Consider the following 8833-nt stretch of genomic DNA (forward strand, 5'->3'; position numbering starts at 1 on the left):
CAACAATTTCTATAAGACAAATGTCCAGTTGAAAGTTTACACACGGAATAAAAAGGCACAGGTATTTTTTCCTCACTGCCTGAAGTTAAATCAGATCAATCTCCTTTTTTAAAAAAACTAAAATTAGTTCTATTTGCTAAATAAATGGCAGAAAACTTTCCAAAAACATTTTTTTTTTTTTTTTTTTTTTTTTTTTTTTATGCAGAAGTTTACATATATTGCCTCAGTTTTTACCTTTTAACTGTATGATTTGGGTCAAAGCTTTTGGGTTTACACTGAATTAAATTACTCCCATCCAAGGACAACCCAGTATTGGTTATAACTGGTTATAACCCAATATTGGTTATAACCCAGTATTGGTTACAACTTGTTATAACCCAGTATTGGTTATAACTGGTTATAACCCAGTATTGGTTATCCTTGGTACTGGAGGAAAAAATCAACAAAGGTTCAAATCCAGCAGCATGGAGCCTTCAACCAGTCCAAAATGGACTGGTACTGCCTTGATGCATTCAGGTACATCAAGTCAGTGATAATTCCTGTTTATCATCAGAAAAAATCCAAATCTCCATTCAGCTCTGGTGGCCACTTATTTGTTTCTCCTAAACGGATTGAACTGAAAACGGACCGAGTAGAACCGGTTCTCAAACGGAGGTTCTTCAGCTGAGTTTTCTAGAAGTTTGAAGAAATTTTGTGATCAATTATTTCCAAAGGAAGAAAAGAGTTTTTATGTATTGTTGTGCAACTGTTTATGTTTTATAAGCAAGGTAACCATGCAGGATTTTTATGGATGAGATCAGATGGAATATGAGAAACCGACGACTTTCCAACTTGGAATTCCAACGTCTGTTGGGAATGTGCATAAAATATTTTCAATTTGTGAGTATAAAATGAGATAAATAAACTGTAGTCTTTAACCAACCGAGCTGTTCCACTGATATGTATCCAGAAAGGCATTTATTTGCAGATATGCTACATTATAAATGAAAAGTTTTCCCAGAGCAAACATAAGCAGCAGAAGTAATTAAATTAAATTTAAATTCTGCCTATGAATATTTTCTTCATTTGAATTAGTGTGGAGTGTTTGTCAGTCTGTTTGGTTCATATAGCTGTAGGTGTGAAATAACTGAAGCATTGTGGTAAAATAAGAGAAGCAACATTCATACACACACATGCAAAGGTCTTGAAGTAATCAAGATTTACACCGATATGAAAATCTTTATAGATGCATATCATCCAAATAAGATAATTTTTATCCCAGATGTCTTTCAATAAATACCTCCTCTTTAATTTCATGTTTTTTAAAAAGCAATTTGGCTTCGGAAATGGAAATTACATATTAATCACAAGTGGCATTTCATCATGTTCTAGCATTGGATGGGGAATAATAAAATCCGTGTCAGCCATAGATACCAAATCATGCTTTTATTGTTGGGCTCTGCTCTGTCACATCACAGACTTGGTGAGTTTTTCCAGAAGTTCAACTTCTATGGTTCCTCCTTCATGCATGGCTGTTAAAATATATTTTTCCCTTTGCTAAATATAATTAAAGACCAAATCCATCATGGTTGCTCAGAACCACCTAAAACAAAGGGGAAAAAGGAAATCCAATAATCACACATGGATGGCAGGGCTGAGATTTATGAGTCCAAACAGTTCTGAGATGAATTTTCTAAACATGCAGTAAACTCTCATCTGCATTGCAACACTTCATGTGGTCGAAGAAAACCCCAAAAACAACAGCTTGGTTCATGCGACCGAATGTTTTAGTTTCACTTAGGGAAGTGTGTATGTTGTGTAAACCAAAATAAGAGGTTTAACTCATGGAGGATTGCACAAAGGGATTGTTAAAGTAGCCGCTTTTTTTCTTTTCCTTTCAAGTGGGGTTGTGTGATATAATTCTGAGCAGGCAGGATCTTACCTGGTTGTTTAAGTTACTACTGTAAGTACGCGACACAACTCACTGTGATCTCAGTTTGGAGAATCAGGGGAAACGTTAATAAAGCAACAATAAACGTTCAAGTAAATTTCCAGCATTTAAAAATGTTCATCACTTTTGCATCAGATTGTTGTTTAAATATGTTTTAAAATTAACTTTTATGGCCAGATTGAGGTAAAAGCAGCTGCGGAGTGTCCCCTGCTGGCCTGGGACGTCTAGAAACCCAAAAGACTGACAGACACCCAGGTAAATGAAGGAGAGTTCAAAGCGTACAACATAAACACAGGGATGAGTTTCTCTAGATCTTGATTGGACATTAGTCCTTCAATCCTGGAGGCCCATCTTGTGAAGGTTCAGGTCAGAGTTCATCACTGCAGCCAGATTTCAGCCTGATCTCTAGTTGCCCGGTGTAACAACTGAAGCTGCATCCTGACTCTGGGTCTTTACTCTTTAGGTCCAAAGAAAAACTTCAGATTTGTTTCTGTTCATCTGGAGAAAGTTCTGTTCTAAGCAACTGTTCAGTGATTGGATGGTTCAGAGTCACCTGGTGACATGTAGAGCTGTGCATCGTCTGCATAGCTGGTAACTAAACTTATTTCATGTTATAATCTGGGTATTAACAGGAGGGGACCCGGGACTGAACCTTGGATTACACCGCATGTCATTTCTGTCAGCTCCAATGAAGAAGCTCCTGTTTAGGTAAGACTGAAGCCAGTACAGAAAGTCCTGCACAGAAAAATCTGACAGCCTAGAAGACAAATAAATTAGAGGTTAATCTTTAAAACTTTTGTAATTTAAAATACAACAGCAGCAGCAGACAGTGAAGATGGTTGGTAGGAATTTTCCCAAGCAAACCTCACCACGATGCTCATGTTTACTGGACCGAACTAACGCGGAACAAATGATAACAATTAGAACAACAGCTTTGTTGGCTGACGGGTCGGACGTGCTGAGGGATGAAACCCCCGCTGGTGCGTGTTGAGAGAAAGATGAGCCTCTGCAGACGGATGCTGGCTGCATTTGAAAGAGAAGCGCTCTCATGCTCCTCGCTCTGCGGTTTAAAGCTTCAGCGACGTTCACGAAGAACTAATTATCTGAGCTTCTTCTTCAACCGAAGGAAATCTGTTACCCGAGTGATGAGCCGCGGCAGACAAGTTAAAGTTCTGGTTTCACACATGAGACACGTTTATCTGTATCCCAAACAGACCGAAATAGAAATTGGAGGCGCTGAAACAGCTTTGGACAAACACGGCGTGAGGAAGCGTCTCTGTTTGGCAGCTGCGCTGTGGTGAACTGCGATCAGCCGTCTGGGAAGCATGGCTTCATGGGCTGACTGAAAACAAGCGACCGGCTGGTTTCTGCTGCAATCAACAAGAAACAAACATGTTAGATTTATGTTTACAGAGCAGACTGAGACATTCCAGGATCTTTTAAATAGAAAACTAAAAGAAAAGTTAGCTTTCTTTTAGTTTTCTAAAACTAGTGATACGTTTTTCAGCTTTTTTCAGTGGCTTTGGCGCTTTTCTCGAATCATCTTCAGTATTATTTACAAAGCAGTAAGCGAATCTCTCAAAACAGAAAAACATCTGCAAACGTCCGTCTCCTGCTCAAAATCCTAGTTCATCCCTCAAAATTAAATATCTGTCAGTGAACATGTCAGCGCCTCAAATGATGAGTTTTTGTTTCACTGTTGGGATAAGAAGGTCGAACTGCTTCATCATGTTGTCAGTATAACTGTACTCTGGAGGGACACTGCGGTAAACTAAAGTTTTGATGACATTTATTGTAAGTTGTAATTGTGGGAGATTACGTAATGGAAAGATTTACATTTAGCCTTTTACTGTTTGTACTGTAATCTGTTGGCAGTCCACGTGATTGTAAAGGAAAAGTCAAAAATGCAGAAATTAAAGGGGAAAAAGGAATTAGACTTTGCAATTTAATGTCATGTCTCTTTAAGAAGCTTCTGCTCTTTCTGACTGTCACTGACATAGCCGTAGCTGCCATTAACTTTGTCCTCTTTGTTTTCCATCCGTCCATCTTTGTTCCTGCAGAATCCCAGTGGTGAGATTCGGAGTTCATCCTGATTTGGTTTTTCTTTCCATAGATCGTGCCTCTGGCCAGTGCTTCTGTGTTTAGCAGAGTTTCTGTTCTGGACAAAGACACTGAAGAACCTGTTGCTCCCTTTGGTTTGTTGAATCACTTGTTTTCTTTGTCATAGAAAGTACTCCTGGTTCCAGTTCTTCTACCTGCTTTTCTCTTTCTCATCCTCCAGCTAGTTGTGGCTCATACTGAACATGAGTTTGTTAAAAGCTGGTGGTTGCTCTCCACTGTCACCACATGCTTGACTCAGAATGAGGGATTGCTGCAAAGTTAATAACTGGATGCGTTTCACTTCAGATCTTTGAATGCATTGTTTGATCTACTGCATCTGGTCCTGTGTTATACAGTGAGAATCTGTCTCACTGTATGAGGAAATGCACTTATTTGTCTTGTAAAGTCCCTTAACATGTTATATGTTGTTGCCCCAATGCTGAACTGAACTAAACTGAATATTTTATATTTAATTAGATTCTGTTTGTGAATCTTGGTATCTCTGAATTCATAAAAATTTGATTACTGATCTGAAAATCGATTGAAGAGCAGCTAGAGCAGGGGTGAGCAATCCTGGTCCTGCAGGGCCAGTGTCCTGTCTCCCTGATCCAACACACTTGAATCCAACAGCTGAATCACCTCCTAAGTGCAGTCAAGTTATCCAGAGTCCTGCTAACGACCTCATTATTTGACGCAGGTGTGTTGAAGTTGAGATGCACCTAAAAGTTGCAGGAGACCGGCCCTCGAGGCCTGGAGTTGCCCACCCCTGAGCTAGAGTCCAGAAAAGCTGAAAGACCTTGAGAAACCGTGAATAATCCAAATGAAAGATTTCAAAAAGGTCTGAAACCTTAGAGACAAAGTTTGAAGGATATTCAAATAAATTTGATTCAAAAATACTTTATTTATCCCAAAAGATGAAGTTATGTTGTCATAATTCATGTCATCCATGCATCATGTATCATTGTGGATGGTAATCTCCAGAAGTAGCCAGTCTCACAATGAACCTGAAGGGTCAAAGTTCACTTCATCCTTCAGCTGAAACCAATGAAACATTTAATGTTACTGAGACGTTGACATTTACTGCAACGTCCACAGGAGGGCAGAACCATCCATTAGGTTACAAATTGAACGAATGTAAAAATTTGGCTTTCTTTAACAAAGAGCAAAGTGTTCTTCATTAAACTGATCTGCAGCCTGATAAAACGTTTGTTTTAAAGTTAGAATTTAGATCAGTATAAATAGCTGCAGTAAGAGAATGCAGTGTAGCAGGAAGTATTGTATGACTGTATAATTATCCAGCTGAAGAAAATGTTTCTTTATGCTTATCTATCTGATCTGTGTGTGATACTGATCCGTACGGGTCGGTCCATCTCCATCTCTTATCGATGAGTTAAGTGATGAAAGCCTGGATTGGAAACAGAGATCTGAGTTTCTATCAGAGTAAATAAGGATGTGGTTAGTCTCATTAAATGCCAGACCTGATGCCAGAGAAAGGAAGAACACAAAGAGCTGCTGAGACATGTGTTTTTAGTTGCAACCTTACTCCCCTCGTTTGTCTTCAGAGATGACTCAGGAACAAGAAGCCAGAAGGTTTGAGCCTCAGCACTGATCCGGGATCAGCTTGGTCTTAAAATAAAGCACCTTGCTTAAGAATGACCCAAACCGGCGACTGCAGAAAAGAACCGACTGAGTCCCAATCAGTACTGCAGGAGAACCACAGTTCTGGTTCTGTTGGACCTCAGTGTTGACCATGACATTTTACTGAAGCGACTGCAGAGCTGGATCGGACTATCCGGTCCAGTACTGGACCGGTTCCAGTCTGACCTAATGATCAGGGATTTCTTTGTGTGTAGCTTCTCGGAACAGGCAGAAGTCACATGTGGGGATCATCAAAGTTCAGTTTCCCTCCTAACATCTACATGCTACCACTAGCTCAGGTTATAACAGCAAAGATTAGTTACCATGGTTACACAGACGATACACAGCTCTACAGCACGATGTCGACAGGTGACTGAACCGTCCAATCACTGACCAGATTCTAGAACAATAACTGTGTGGGCGTGACAAAACTTTCTCCAGATCAAGTTATCCCTGGGCCTAAAGAGAAACGATCTAGAGTCAAAGATCTAGAGTTATAGATCTAGAGTCAAGACACAGCTTCAGTTATTCCAGCTGGAAACTAGAAGCTGAACTCTGACCTGAGCCTTCAGAGTCACATAAAGACAGTTACAAAGTCGGCCTTCTATCATGATTAGAGGATTAATGTCCCAGCAAGATCTAGAGAAACTCATCCAAGTGTTACACTGGCTCACTGTAGATAAAAAAATACACTTTAAAATAGTTTTGTTAGTTTATGAATCACTGAACAGCTTCTTAGCACCAATAAGGACCTGCTGTTGCTGTATCAACCTTCCAGACCTCTCAGGTCTTCTGGTTCTGGTTCTGCTCTGCATCCCCAGAACCAGAAGAAAACCTGGAAAAGCAGCAATCAGCTTCTATGTACCACAAATCTGAAGCAAACTCCCAGAAAACCGCAAAACAGCTGAAATAATGAGTTCCTTTAAATCAAGGCTAAAACCTCATCTAGAGTTGCCTTTGATTGGTAGTAAATTGAACACTGATCAACATATTTGATGTGTATTTGCTTGATGATTTTGATGATGGCATTTGACAAAATCTAAAGTTTATTGCTTGTTTCATAATTGGTTACTGTTTGACATTTTTCTGATGTAAACCACTTTGAACTGCCTTGTTGCTGAAATGTGCCATAACTGACTTAAAGCGCCGTCTGCGGAAAAGAAACGACTGAGTTTGTGTTCCTGATGAGCTCATCCATCTCTCAGCGACCAGCAGAGAAACTCCGACATGCAGATGAGGTGAGAGACGGCTCAGACTCTTCGTACCTGATGAGTCACTCTGAGTCTTAGACGTCTTGGAGGCGACAGGGAGGGAAGTTCCCGGGGAGAAACTTCAGTCAAACGCGGACACTGCCGTCCCTTGTTTCCACAAATGAAATCCAAGATCACAGTGAGCAGAGATGTGATTGGGACTCTTCCCTGTTTTGGTTTTTCTGATTTGTCGTCCACCAGCCGGGGTGACGGTTCCGTCAGTTAGAGGTCAGCTGACAGCTAGAAGTGTGCGGTGAGGGTAATTTTATCCCCCCTGGCCTGTGAAAGCAGTTATTTGATTTACAGACAGAATTGGACACAAGGAGCTGTTGTTTTGCTGTGGTTGTTGTCTTATCATGCAGAGAATCAGTTTACCTGGCGGGGACAGAGTCCAATTCACCAAACAGCTGATGGCAACGAAGAGTGGCCTATTACCATACGCGAACAAGGATCCAGTGATGTTGGTGAAAGGTAGCATGTAATTCAATGTTGGCTGGGATGACATGCGGTGCAGAGAGTGGAGCATCTGTTTTAGGTATAAACACGGAGACGGCCACAGCTGCCATGTTACAGATAATGTTCCTGTTGTTTGTTGCTGATTAGTTGATTTATTCGCCCGTAGCATTTGGGGGAAAATCCCTCATTAATGGACAGGAGGGGAAGTGCTGATGTAGGACTTTCACATCCTGCTGAATCACTAAACAACTGCATATGGTGCACAAACACAGTAAAGTAGCATAAATATTCTGGGATGTTCAACAACTCTATCCAGATTTTATAACAGAGCTGCTGGAAACGCTGACAATCTAATGTGATGTTTTCAACTCAGTTGCTTTAATCATTTGTCTTTCTCTTACAGATATAAATCTATCTGTTTTATAGATTTATATTTAGTTTGCATTTCTCCTACCCAGTTTCTATGAGATTCCTAAATATAAATATTAGTTATATATTAAAAACTAATTTCAATACAGATGGAAAAAACACCTCATCCTAACGCTAAAACCTTTTAGTGAAAAATGTGAAGTTTTTTTTTAAATTGCCATGTTTCCATTAAGCAAATTTATTTTCATAATTCAAATTAGTGCAATTATGTGGTCAACAGAATGGTTTTGGGATAAATATTTGGAACATTATTGTGACTTTTCATTCTCCTTCTCTGTACAACACAACAAAATTATTTACAGTTAATTTACATCTGATTTAAGGTGCTAATAGGGTGATTTTATCATTCTGCTCTTTTTTAAAGTATATAAACAATATTTATATTCAGCATAACCAGAACAGTGATGATCCAGAAAAACTGTTTGAATTGATCCTGTTTTAATAGGATGCACTGAATTCATATCAGTAGAAAAACCTGAATAGCAGCTATCAGTGCGTAACTCACACAGATGTGAATAATTGTGCAGCTTTTCTAATGTCTTGGTGAGCAGATGTTGTGGGGGAACCTTAGTGCTGAAAAACAGACAGCAGACAATGGAAACACTGAGTGTGAATGACTTCAGGGTTTCCTACCAGTCGGCCTGAAAGCTGAACTTCCAGCTCATAACAGTCGTCACCTGAGTTACCAGCTGAGTAACTGCTCTGGACCCCGGCTGTAAACGTGACTCAGCACCAAACCGGGTGGGCTCCGCTGGGACAGAAAGCACCGACACCGGGACAAACCTCTCATTGCGATTCCATCACGGCTCCCCAGCTGATGCTTTGCTCACACAATAAACTCAAATGTTCCGTAGCAGCGATGCGTTCCTTGGATGTTCCTGTCTGCATTACCTAAAGCAGATCCACTAAAATGCCGTGAAAAAAGCCAAGAACAAACAGAGATGGGTTTGATTTTTTTCCAGATTTCTGTCCTGTTATTTTTTCACTTGGCTCGGTTTTTAAAGTATTGAATTCACTGACACATAATTGA

At 40.0% G+C, this 8833-nt stretch overlaps 1 long non-coding RNA gene across 1 annotated transcript; it reads left to right on the plus strand.

The window, feature by feature from the left end:
* The first annotated feature begins 2755 nt into the window (after window positions 1–2755).
* Window positions 2756–4508, plus strand: LOC107837134 (uncharacterized). Its single transcript, XR_001663129.1, has 2 exons — window positions 2756–4125; window positions 4212–4508. It is a non-coding gene; the product is annotated as an uncharacterized LOC107837134 (long non-coding RNA).
* Window positions 4509–8833: the final 4325 nt, after the last annotated feature.

The sequence above is a fragment of the Poecilia formosa genome, unplaced genomic scaffold (genome assembly GCF_000485575.1).
Source record: "Poecilia formosa unplaced genomic scaffold, Poecilia_formosa-5.1.2 Scaffold117, whole genome shotgun sequence".
NCBI classification, from domain to species: domain Eukaryota; kingdom Metazoa; phylum Chordata; class Actinopteri; order Cyprinodontiformes; family Poeciliidae; genus Poecilia; species Poecilia formosa.